Raw genomic sequence first — 12710 nt, 5'->3', positions numbered from 1 at the left:
GACTCTGACCATGGACTGGGCTTTTTGTTCAGCTTGTAAAACTCTGCAGTGCACTTGATTTAGGTCCTGTAATCAATGCCTAGACAGCCTAAGCCCACACTCCTCTTCATCAAAGTATCATATAGTCTTTCCCTAGTTATTCTTTAGCTTCTCTGGATTTCTTATTAAGCCTTCTTTTAGAGGAATAGAGTAGAAAACAAGAGAACACAAACTCATCCATGCTAAGCCAGGCTTAACCAAGGAAAACATTGTCCTTGCCCTTTAAAAGCATTGCAGAATTGAGATGATAATCTGTTCCTCTGTTGAGAAAAGCAGTCCTTGCTTTCTGCCATGCAGACAAGCTGAATATTTACAGCAGCTCAAGCTGCTGCTGAGGAGACAGTCCACTGTTATGAGGAGCTGGACCAGCAGTTCTGAAGCAGACAAAGATGGTCCTTAACTGCTGTATCATGCTTTCCCTGTCACAAAGCCCTTCAGAATTTGTCACAAACCTGCTGTGGAATGCATCATAGCAGATTTGCCTGGGCAAGCTTAGACACATACCAAGCACTAACCACAAAATGCAGGTCAGGCTGAAACAAGTGCATCCCGTGTGTCACAGCTTCCTGCCGCCATTCCATCTTCAGTTTAGAAATAAAACTGAATCACTGGTCATTAGCAGTCCCTGAAGATACCATGTGATTTCTTTTCATTATGTTATCACTGTTGTCCTGGCCTGATTCTGAACAGGTTATTGTATTCTACTTGCCTCATGATCCTTGTTATCCTTAAATTTGATTGGATATTCTCTCTCACATCCCTTCCTAAACAGATAAATATTTGCGAACAAGTTTACATTTTGCTACTTTTAACTGACCAAAGCAATTCCTGCAATTATTTGACCTTCTTGAAATTTTTATAATAAATCTGCTAAACTACTAAAAAAACCTACTGAAACAGTGCTGTTGTTCTTTCCTAGTATTCACTGTATCCACTGAAACCTATAAAAGTGCAAATCAACATATCACATACCCACACTTACTATAAATAGAGAAACAATTTATCAGTCCAGTTCTTTCTAAAAAATCTGCCTCCAGTGAAAATGTATTAAATGAAATTACAAAGCAAAGGAATTAGCATGTGGTACCAATTGGATAACATAATCTTATTTAACTATAGCAATCGTGGCATTGGTTATTTAGGATTAGGGACACAGCATGAGGTACCTTCATAAAACTGTACAGTTTATAACTGACAATAATCAAAACAATATATGAAACTGAAAATAGCCTCCAGATTATCCTTTTTTTTGGCAAATATGTATGAACTTATTGAAGAAAGGAAAGGTTTGGTTATTTTACCTCATTGGCTTCTTTATCACTTGTTGTCATTCATGAATGATACAAATGATTAACTTCATGAATGATAACTACTCTATATTCTGTCACTATATTCCCCACTTCGCTCCCAGTCTGTGACCTTTCAATATGACAGGATTCTGTTTTCAGCAAAACACACCAAAAGTATGCAGTAGGCGGATACAGATTCTTTGTGCTCCATCAACCTGGATACTAAAACTAGTGTCCAAAAATTTAAGAGGCATCTACCCAAGTTCCATAACCTGCTTTCTCACATCATATGTTCTAGGAGTGCATGTGTTTGACAGATAGTTCAGAAAATCCATGGATAAAATAATGCATGGATAAAATAAAACGAGTGACAGAACTAAAATTATACCATTTGCATAGCTCTCTATGACTATAGAATTTTATCATAAATTCACCTAAAGCCAACTTTTTAAATGGTTCCCAGTCCCTCAGATCTTCAATTCTAATGGTTCTCATTTTCCTTCCAAAGTGCAGTCTCCTCAAATCCCCACATCTGTCCTTCAAAAGCCTCTGTCTTTCCAATGGTTAATCTTCTAAGGAGACAGGTATTCAGTCCTATACACCTCTTAACAAGTGGCCCCTGTTGTCAGGAATGAAGACATGCCAGAGTTTTATCATATTGTCTTATGGGGAAACACATTTGAACTGGCCATTAGAAGCAGTCTACAAGGCAATTTCTTTGGGAGACCTAGGAAGATCCACAGTTCCTTTACAACCTTTCCATTCTGGAGGATTCAGCAAGTTTTAATCCCTTAGTTCAAGTTCTAAGAATAAAATAAAATCTAGTAGAAATTTATGATCTTACAGATACTTTCACCAGGTCAGCACCCTCATGATTTAAAACATTGTATCTGGGAGTCCTTCCTTAAATTTCATCAAGAGAGGATTAAAATGATGGAGCATCTTTCAGCTCCAACCATATAATCAAAACAAAATTGGTTATCCACTAAATCCATTTGCTGATGTGACTAATGGGAATCATTGATCTAGTAAGTGAACCTTAATTACAGCTTTGATTTGACCATATTTTTGTTCTATTTGTAATAGATGTAATAGTAAAAGCCCAGTAATAAATTATACATAAGAAAGAACAACTTATTCCATCAGAAAGTTGAGCCAGCAATGTAAAAAAAAAAAAAAAAAAAAAAGTATACAAATGGATTGGATCCCAAATCATCCACACCGTATCACTTTTAGACAATGACTTTGCTTTGGTTCACTCCAACTAGCTCTTTCCAAGACAGGTCTTCTATAGAGAGAACAAGTCCTAAGACTCAGACACAAACCAGACATTGGCATTTATACTGAGGACTAATGGTCAGTTCTCGCTCCTCCTTTACTTAGTAGTATGGATACAGCCCAAAGAAGCCACAAACCCTGACAGCTCCAGAGATTTCAGGAAAGCAATTTAGAGACCACAGGATTCTTAAATTAGAGACCTCAAATTAAACCAAATCCATTCACATCATTGCATAGGACTACATCATATTCTTATAGACTAATATGGCAATTGAAAAGCTGCACATATACCCAGCCCAGCATTTTAATAAGTTGTTTTAAACAGGTTTATGTCTTTTTGAGAAGACAATAAAGATGTGGTCTGAGTACAGTCCTGCAACACGCAAGGTTTAAACAGCTATAGAACGCATATTTAGATGTGAAATACTTCCATGTAAAGTGACAACTGAAATTACAAGACATGATATAAACTATGAAATGTTCAGTGCTCAGTAACAGAAATAGTGACCTTTAAAAAATGACAGACTGAATTTGAGGATCCATGGCACTACCACTTCCCTAAAACTGTAAGATTTACATGGAGATGGATGTAACAGGATATGCCATTACTTTAATCTAACAGCACAGTTACTGATTTCAGTAAACAGCAGATCTCTTCCTGGACTTTACCTTTCATGTGTGACAATGAAAACTTGGTTGAAAATCCCAGGCTGTCAAGAATAGGTAACACTAGTGACAGCGTTCAGATTCCTCTAATCCAAATACTAATGTGCAGTACTGGAGCTGAAGAGCCATTCAGCTCCTAGTAGCCAAAGACTTTTGAGTAGCACAAAACCAATATCATTTGGAGGGAAAGTCATGGCAAAGAAAGGAAGGAAATGCACCTTTGAAAATTAGTGTTTGTTTTGAATAAGTACTGTACTGATGATTTGCATGTGGCTGGTTGCAGACCTCACATAACAGAATACATTAGGTCTGCACAGGAATATCCAAGCGTACTAAATTCTTTAAAAGCCCCACTTTGATACAGTATCTATCCTTTCTGACTCTGTCACCTTCCCTCTCCAGCTCTGCTTTGCACTCCTTTTTAGTTTATTTGTTCATTTTCCTCTTTACAATAAGTACCAGTCCATGTCTGGAAATTTTTTTCTGTACTGCAGCAGCTTCTGCTTTACAGATTTCGAGGGGTTTGAGGGTTTGCTTAGTTTTGGGGTTTAACCTTCTCTTTATTGTTTTTTCTTCTTTTTCTCCTTTCCTTTGCCTTGCTATTTTTGCTACTCAACACTCCCAGACCATAATTTCTGCTCCATCAAACGCTCATCTTACCTGCATCTTTATCCTGCCCCAATTCTCACCTTTTTAAGGTACTCTTTTTTTGGTATTTTGCTTACATTTTTCACCTGTGGCTTAAACCCACACCCTTTCTGTTCCTTTGGTAATACCTCTCTGCCTTTCTCCCACCTGGTCTCCACTCTACTTTCCAGCCATTAAATAGGAACTCCATTCACTGCTGCCAGATTGACACTTCTCAACATCTTTGAGGCTTCCCGTTCTACTTAAGAGCTAAAGTAAAAGACACATCAGGCACAATATGAAGAGGAGCCTCATTAAAGACAGTACTATTAGGATTTTCTTACTTTTTCTTAATGCTATGAATGTATAATTGCTGTGATTTTAATATATCCATTTGAATACATTAGCCTTTGCTAACACAGGGAATATCCTAGAAAATTTTTTGGGACTATTCTGTAGTTTCATGAGGTCATTTAGAAGGAGAGATTTTACCCATAGAACACCAAACAGATGCAATTATGCTATTCTAAACATTTTAATCTCCATATGGAAAGAGGTATAAATTGTGTGAACTCCGGGCAGTGTTACATTAGATTAAACATATCCCTAAGGAGGTTTTTCAGTGCTATGACTGCAGTTAATATATTACAACTTCTGTGTATAGATAAGACCTCAGATGATTTAGATAGCCCTTAGGCTTGACCATTACAACTGAATGCAGTCATTTAGATGATTTGTTATATTTTCCTAACTCAGCTTAAGGACAACAGAGCTATGTGGTATATAACTTTCTTTACTGTTAAAAAATTATGACATATTTTTCTCTTTGTTTCCAGTAGCTCTTTACACCTTGCAGCTAATAAATTGGTGACAGCATCTGGATTTTTTTTAATGTCATAATTAAAAAAAAGAAGTATAAATTTTAGGTCAGGCATTAGGAAGAATATAAGTACAATATAGATATTTTTCTGCTGTTTATAGTTGATTTTAAATTTACTTTGATTTTTGGATCTCTTACTCAGGTTACTTTCAATAGTGTCATTAAGGCATAGTTGCATGTACTTGGGTGCAAATTTGAATTTTATGTGCAGTAAAAAAACCTCAGATCTCTTGTTCTAAACCAATGTCTCAATATAGAAAAAGACAAAGCCTTTTACATAAAGTAGACCTTTTTCGTTGTCCATTTTCAGTAGGAGCACCATGAAAATTCAGAGGATTGTTTCAACTTCTTAAAGTATATGCCTATGACACTTCAGCTAGAGGCAAGATTTTCCATCAGACAAACAATGGACACAAAGTCAGCTTTTACTACAGGGCTGAATACTGCTAGCCACAATGATTTACTAACAAGTCTGCTTTGTCTTCTGGCAAAGCAGAAGCACTGAGAGGTACAACATTTTTCACACCACTTCTGATAGACAGCTAAAAAAAATCAGAGGGCACATAGTGTGTTTTCTGACATAACAGATTAAAGATTACTGTTGTAACTTCTTTCACTGTCTAACCAAACCTGCTGCATGCAGAAATGTACTCACCATTACAGAGGTAACGTCTCCTACTGCTTTTCCTCCTCACCTGTCTGCATTTATCTTGTCATAATCCTACAAGAGAAGGGGAAAGGCAGAGAAAGAAGATATACTTCATTTGTTTACAAAGTAGGGCCTTTTTTCATAACTAGTATGACACTCTGGAAATATATACATCAGCCTCGTGTTTTATCTAACATGTATGTATTTCTTCACTGCCACATTGAGTATTTCAGACTCTTTAATAATTCCAGTTCTCCAAAGTACTGTTATCTATACTGCAAAAGGACTCAGTCACCAGACTTGACAAAATCACTGCTAGCTGTATCACTGCTTAAAAAATAACATTTACTTTGACATTTACATCATTCTTCCTTTTGCTTCTGCATCCATTTCTCTCCATCTCCTAAGCATACTTTTCATGACAGCATTTACTCTCAGTGAACTGTATCAGTTATGTTTAGTACATGCAGGACCATGGCAGGTTCTAATAGTTCAGTACCTGCACCAAAATCAGGATTATGAAACAAAATATATAACTATTGGCATAGTAGTTGCATTGACTGTATCAGAGTTACTAATGAGGGTAATATAGCTGTGAGCTCTACACACTCAATACAACTACATCAGCTATATGTCAGCATATATAAATTCTGAAAACTATCAGGGCTATAAGCTACATTCTGTAATTTTAGCTCGTGAGTGACTGTCCCAGACAGACAACAGAAGGACTTCAAAAATCCATAAATCCATACTTTCTTCCATACTTTTAAGTTAAAACATACCAAAACTTGTGTGTCATGCATTCTTAGTCTGGACAAGGCTGAGCAAATCAGCACCTGTTTCACATGAAAGTCCTACTCATGTCCACAATCTAGGGCCTTCTTTCTTCATTTTGAAATTGCCACTGACATTCACTGTCTCCTCTTAAGGAGGTACCAATTATACCTAGTTCTCCTGTCTCTACTCTTTCTATTGCACAATGCCAACATGTCACTATCATGCCCTTTTCCCATCTATGCAAGAGAAAATAGTCTTTTAAATATAGCTTTTGCTTATGTGGGAGTTTTTTTCCCAATGATATCTTCCTCAACACAGTTCTTAGTTTGTAATTTAAATACATATAGTTCACATATAAAGTATGGATTGGATATATAGATCAGACAATATACAGGCAAATCAAGAAAGCATGCACACCAAGAAAGGGACATCCTAACCAAGTGGCACTGCAACACACTTGCAATTACTAGGTGTATTTTTCATCTTAATTTTACTTGGAGGTCATGAAATGTAAACATTACCAAATAAGTGTTGCACACATTGAAGTTTTTTTCTGGCTCTGCTTCAGCGGTTTGTGACAAGGGTGCATTGCCCCTCTAAATACATGTGATGAAATTATTCCCTTCCTCAAATACTATCTCCAAAGCAGAGGTACAATTAGTCTGGAATCAGCATAAAGCAGATTTTTCAGAGTACTATCTAAGACAATCACATTCTGATTTTTTAATTATTATTTTTAGCAGGCATATTGCACATAAAATCTTTGATGAGAGAGAAAAAATAAACAACAAATAAAATGAGTAAATGGAGTTAATAAAATCACATAGATTAAAATAAAATATATTAATAGAATGAAAAAAATATTAGAAGGAATAAAATCAGCTTTAAAACTAGCTCTTAAAACTCCGAGGTGCTAGACCAAAACCTCTCAAAGCAAAGATACAAAACCTCTTGGGGTCATACAAATTATTAGTAAAGCCATGAACTTGATGGAAATTATATTGCAAAAGGGGCTTTTGCAGTCAGAAATGTTGATGCCTGATATAAGCTGGGAAACAACAGCTGCCAGAGAAACCTGGCTCTCAGACTAACAACTTCACTTAAAATCATAAAGTCACAATACAATGATATAGTGCATTGCAGATAAAACACAAGTAATATACATACAAAAGCAGTGTAAAATCTGACCGTGTGGATAATAAATGAAAAATAAATGTTTGTACTCAAAACTTCAAATATTAACTTGCATATCACTAATGAATATTTGTTTCACTGGAAAGGCAGCTAATTTCAGTTTAGAGACACAGTTTCAAAGATCCAGGAGACTGAATCCAATGGAAACCGGAGCCTGTTCCTGTATGTAAGTTTAGTGCAAGGTAAATACCATTTTAAAGCACAGAACTTCCTTATAATCCTGTCTGTAATACAGAATTATCTTCTTACTCTGCAGGAGGTAAGTGAATATTACCATATTATTCTCAACTACATAAGACAAATAAATAGATCCATTATTAAATTTTATTTTATGTTTAAAAACAAAACTATTGGTCTATTTGAGTCTAGCTGCCTTTCAATTTTAGCTCATGAAAAGCCCTGAATCATTTGTTTTTTCTGATTTTTCTTCCTGACAACAGTTCCTACTCATCTTATTTCCTATTCACATAACTAAAGCCAAACTGGGGCTGTATTATGCTGTGCTAAGCTTTTACCTATATTTATTTAAGCTTTTTTTAAGATTATTTGGGACTATCAAATGAATTAAGGCTTGATGACAGATGTCAGAAATAAGGTCAAGAGTCTGGAAATAAGGTCCCTTTGTGAAGGCATTTAAAAACGCTGTGGAGAATGAAAAGCTGTTTACATTGACAACTAGGGTAAAGAGCATTCTCAAAGCTGCTTTGTCTACATGGGGTAGTAAGCTCATATGCTAATAGGAGCTCCAAAATGAAAGAACTTCCTACCCTTGTCTAGATGAATAAAAAGAAAGACAGCTTCACTGACACATGTTTTCTACTCAGATATCTTCCAAAGATACTTTGTCAACCACCATATCTTAGCATGAACTCAGCATTAGTTAACAGTTAAACTCACTTAGGCAAGAATAACTTCCATCTTAAAAACAGGAATTTAGCTTTGGCAACAGAAATTTTGCTTAAGAGTCTCAGATATGTTAGTTCTCTGCTTGAGTGTCACATGGACTGTATGGTTCAGCATAGGAACTAACAGAGGATGATGTGGAGATAATTTTCTGGAAGACTGCTGTGCAAAGAGAATATTTGTTGAAGCCCCAGAGGACAGCAGCACAAATGAGCAATCTGTGCTTTCCTAGTCAGCAGCTATGCAATTTTGAAATCACTAAATTCAAATGAGATGCGGGAAGTATAAGGGCTGGGCCTGACATCACTTACTGAGGCAATGCTGTTCACAGGCATATCAAAGTTCTAGAGCTGTCATACTTTCTGAAAACAAACTGTAAGTGGGATTCATGGGACAAGAGAATGGAAATTATAGTGGAAAGAACAGTTTGCCTCTTGTAGACATATGTGGCTAAGCGAAGAATCACTTAACAGCTTCCTGCCAACCTTGTTATGTTCCCTTTTTCTTTTGTTGAAGTGTCACACTCTCTACTCAATTCGTACTTTATTTCTTTTCCTTCTTTCTCCTCTTCCTCCCCACTACCTCTGATCTCTCTGCTTCAATTTTCAACTTGCACAATCCAACAATCCAAGCAACCAAAGTAAGAATTTCTATGCTGGGTCAGATAAAACATCCATCCACAGCATGTGTTGTATCTGCCTGTCTCCCAGTTTCTAACACTAACAAAACAGCTTAAGCCCTGAAGTATAATGTTGGATATCTTTTCAAAATAAGGGCTGTAATACTTTTTTACACTGATGGGTACTCCTTCCTGTCAATATGTCCCTTCCTTTAAAAAAATTGCTAATATCTTAATGCGTGATACTGAATTTGAGTCTTAGACACACAAGGGAAAAGGGTGAGTAAGGGTGAGAATTTTATCATTCTGCACAGAGATTCTCTTGATTTACTTCAATCTCATTTTGCTCTTGTGTTGTCCTGTTTGCCCTGTCTGCACAATATGCCAGATTTAAGAAAGTCCATTCATGCTTCACTGTCATTTTTCTTTAAACATTATTGGAGCACTGATATTTAGAAATTCCAATTTAGTTAAAGGTGAAGGTTTGGGGCTTTTTAAGTATCTATCTTTAGAAATCAGATGCTTAAGCAGAAACATTAAGATATCAAAGACTGGCTGAATGTCACATTTTGGATTATTGGTCTTCATCTGAACTTTTGACATCTGGCATTTTACTTGACTCCCTAAAGAATATGCTTCCTAAGTAATATTACTGTCGAGAACATGACACAAGCTAATTAGCACTAACAGATGAAGTGTTGATTTATCACCAGAAGTGAAACCTGCTATAGGAAGGAAAAGAAAATTATTGGTAAATGTAAATAAATGCTGGCAATTAGCATTTATAATCTTGGTACAAAAAATATGGAAGGAGGTTTGCACAGAAAGCCTATACGAAAATAATTGCAGCTGTACTGAGGGAGAGGGAAGAAACACGAGGTAGCAGATGGAGTAGCCACATTGCCTATTCACCTTTGCTTTCAAATAAGTGCTTTCTGTCACCAGTTCTATAGCCCAGATCAGAAGGCGTGGCAAGTATGGGCTACATGAGAGGCCAGAATATGTAGGTTCCAAATAACAAGAATGCTGTCAGCCTCTATAATGGAAAGGATTTGACTGTGCTTTCAGCACAGATTAGAATAACAGCCAGAAAGGAAGCTCTATAATTACCAGATAAGTCCTGTTGATGGATGCTGACTGACGCTAACCATGAAATCCTCACTGGGTTGCCTTCTAGACTCACAAAAAGTGAAAAACCTTGAACTGTTGTAGCCCAATCCTTACACTAGACATCTAGATTTCAGAGAACAAAGGACTGGGGAAATATATCCCATTCTTAGCCTAAATTAGCTATCTGCGCTCCTCTGTAGTAAATGAAGAGAGATGGACACTTGCAAAGGTAATTCATCTCATCCATCTTGAGACGAAATTAATAGCTCTCTAGAGACAGCTATTTCTCTCCACTGACTAGGGGGTGTGTCTAGATGACTAGCTCAGTTTAGAGATGTATTTTTTTGATGGCTAAAATAAAATAAGATGAATCCAGGTAAAGATGACTAGAACTTCTAGAAACCCATTTATTTTTCTTTCATCTGAGGTTACTTGCAATCACTGGGAACAGTACAGATGAGTACATTTTCCCTGCTCATTAATTTTAATTCAATAACATTCCTTGCTTAGCCTACTATAAATTTCTTCAAAGATGCCATATTCTGTTCCAGTCTAATAAATTTCTACTAACCCTTCAACTCTGTTTAATTTTTGAAATAGATTATTTTAACCCTACAACATAAATTATGCAGTATTTCAGTTTATTTAAAATGTGAACGGTGGCCCTTAAGATGTAAAATCTCTGTTCATTATTTCTGTCACTTTTCCATTTTATCCTCTTACTGTTAATAGCTATTTAAAAGACAAATCTATAGGCACTATCATATTGGAAAGCTAGCATTAAGTAATTAGTAAAAAAAAATTATTTTACTCCAACAGAAAGATTTTGGCAGCTTGCATTTCTTTGTTGGAATAACTTTCCTTTTTAGTTTAGTACATATTTGGCCTGGGCCTGTGCTTCTTGCTTTGACAAAGGAAGATATAACACACACACACTCTGCCCCCCCCTAACTTGCACAGGGTAGCTTTTGATCCAAAGGTAGGTAGATAGGAATCACTCCATATTCTTTCTGCTCAATTATCTCTCTTTTCTTCTCCAGGGCAAATGCAAAGATGTGAAGAATGCGTTGGACCTTGCTTGTATGTTTAGCAGACCACTCCACACAACTGAACTAATGCCAACCAGCAGCACATTAACAGTCCATGGAGCTGGACAGAATTTGTATGAATAGTATCTCAGGAGAATGCTTGCATAGAAGACCACTTAGAACAAGTAATAAGTGAGGAAACCTGAATCCTGGGCTGGTCAACAATTAAAGAGAATAAATCTATCCCTCAGTTATTAGTTGCTAACAACAGATGTTAAAAAATAAATAAATAAAACCACCAAGTTTGGCTACCTCTAATACTTTTGAGTGAATGATACCAAATATAATTGTAAATAACACTAGTGATTGGACTATGGATCCCTTTCTGATGACCAAAACTCAAGAATATTCTGCAGATTTCCTTATTTATGGCAATATTTTGTAATCCCAGATTCTTAATAAATTTTTGTATATGTTGTTCATCTCCAGGAAAAAGAAAAAAAAAGAAAAAAACCCCCCAACTGTCAAATATGTTCTATTCATCAAATCCAGAATTATCAGTGACATCTTTCTGCTTAGGGGACACACAATGCCACCTATGTGATAACACAGCGGTAACAAATAGTATAAAACTGGGCAAGTTAAAAGAACAGTTTGCTACATGATTTGAGAATAACTTGTTTAAACTCTTCTTTGAGAACAAAGAAAAAGGCAGTTATTTCTCTGTTGGTGAGCCGCAGTTTGTGGTTCTCAAGAGTGTAATTAGCAGCAGCTGCAGACCACAGAGGAAGGCTGGGCCTGAGCTGGTTTGTCAAATGACACTGTGCTGCATTTCCACCTCATGCTCACTTAGTCTGGACTAGATTTAATCAGGACTGCTTTCATACTGTGGGATGGCAGGGTGCGGGGGGACCACTGCGGGACAGGCCAGGCTTGGGTCACTGCTGAGTGCCACAGCCTGGGGCCTGTGAGCAGGGGCGGCCACTGGGGGCACAGGTTGAACGGGGTGGCCATTGGCAGGGCAGGGTGCCAGGCCGCTGCCTGTGGTCAGTTCTGGCAGTGTGTGCAGCAGCTCAGGACTGAGCTGGACAGGGCTTGGAGCAACCCAATCGGTCTAGCCCTGTCTGAGCAGGGGGGTGGATTAAGATGGCCTCTGGGGGTCCTTTTCTACCCAAATTATGATTCTGTAACATTACTGAGTGCTGAGAATCTGTGGTGCTGCTCAGCCATAAGGAAGAAAAAGTTGAGCTACAGTGTTAGCATGATCCTCAGACACTAGTGCAGGCAAGGCTCGTGGCGGTGATGGCTAGCTATGCATTCCATCCCCGTTATCTTATTGTTGTCACCATGAATTGATTCTCTTCTTCTGGTGAAGTTAGGTTAGTCGTATATCTGTAACTTTATATTAATGACTGTGTCCTTGAAGGAGAACTACAAGCCTGAGAATGTGAACATCCTACCTCAGGAGGTGCCAACAGCTGGTTAATTGCGACAAAAACAAGAAGTCAGCAGAACGAGACTGTAACTAGGGGAAAGGTGAAGGCAGCAGTGGGAGATCGCAACCACCAATTGAATTCAGGATTAAGAGACACACACACACACACACCCCGCCTCCCTCAGACATGCATAGTAAATTAAAAATACACTAACT

Source organism: Falco punctatus (assembly GCF_963210335.1).
Source record: "Falco punctatus genome assembly, chromosome: 1".
NCBI classification, from domain to species: Eukaryota; Metazoa; Chordata; class Aves; order Falconiformes; family Falconidae; genus Falco; species Falco punctatus.
The sequence above is the reverse complement of the archived record's forward strand: the minus strand, read 5'-3'. Positions refer to the sequence as shown.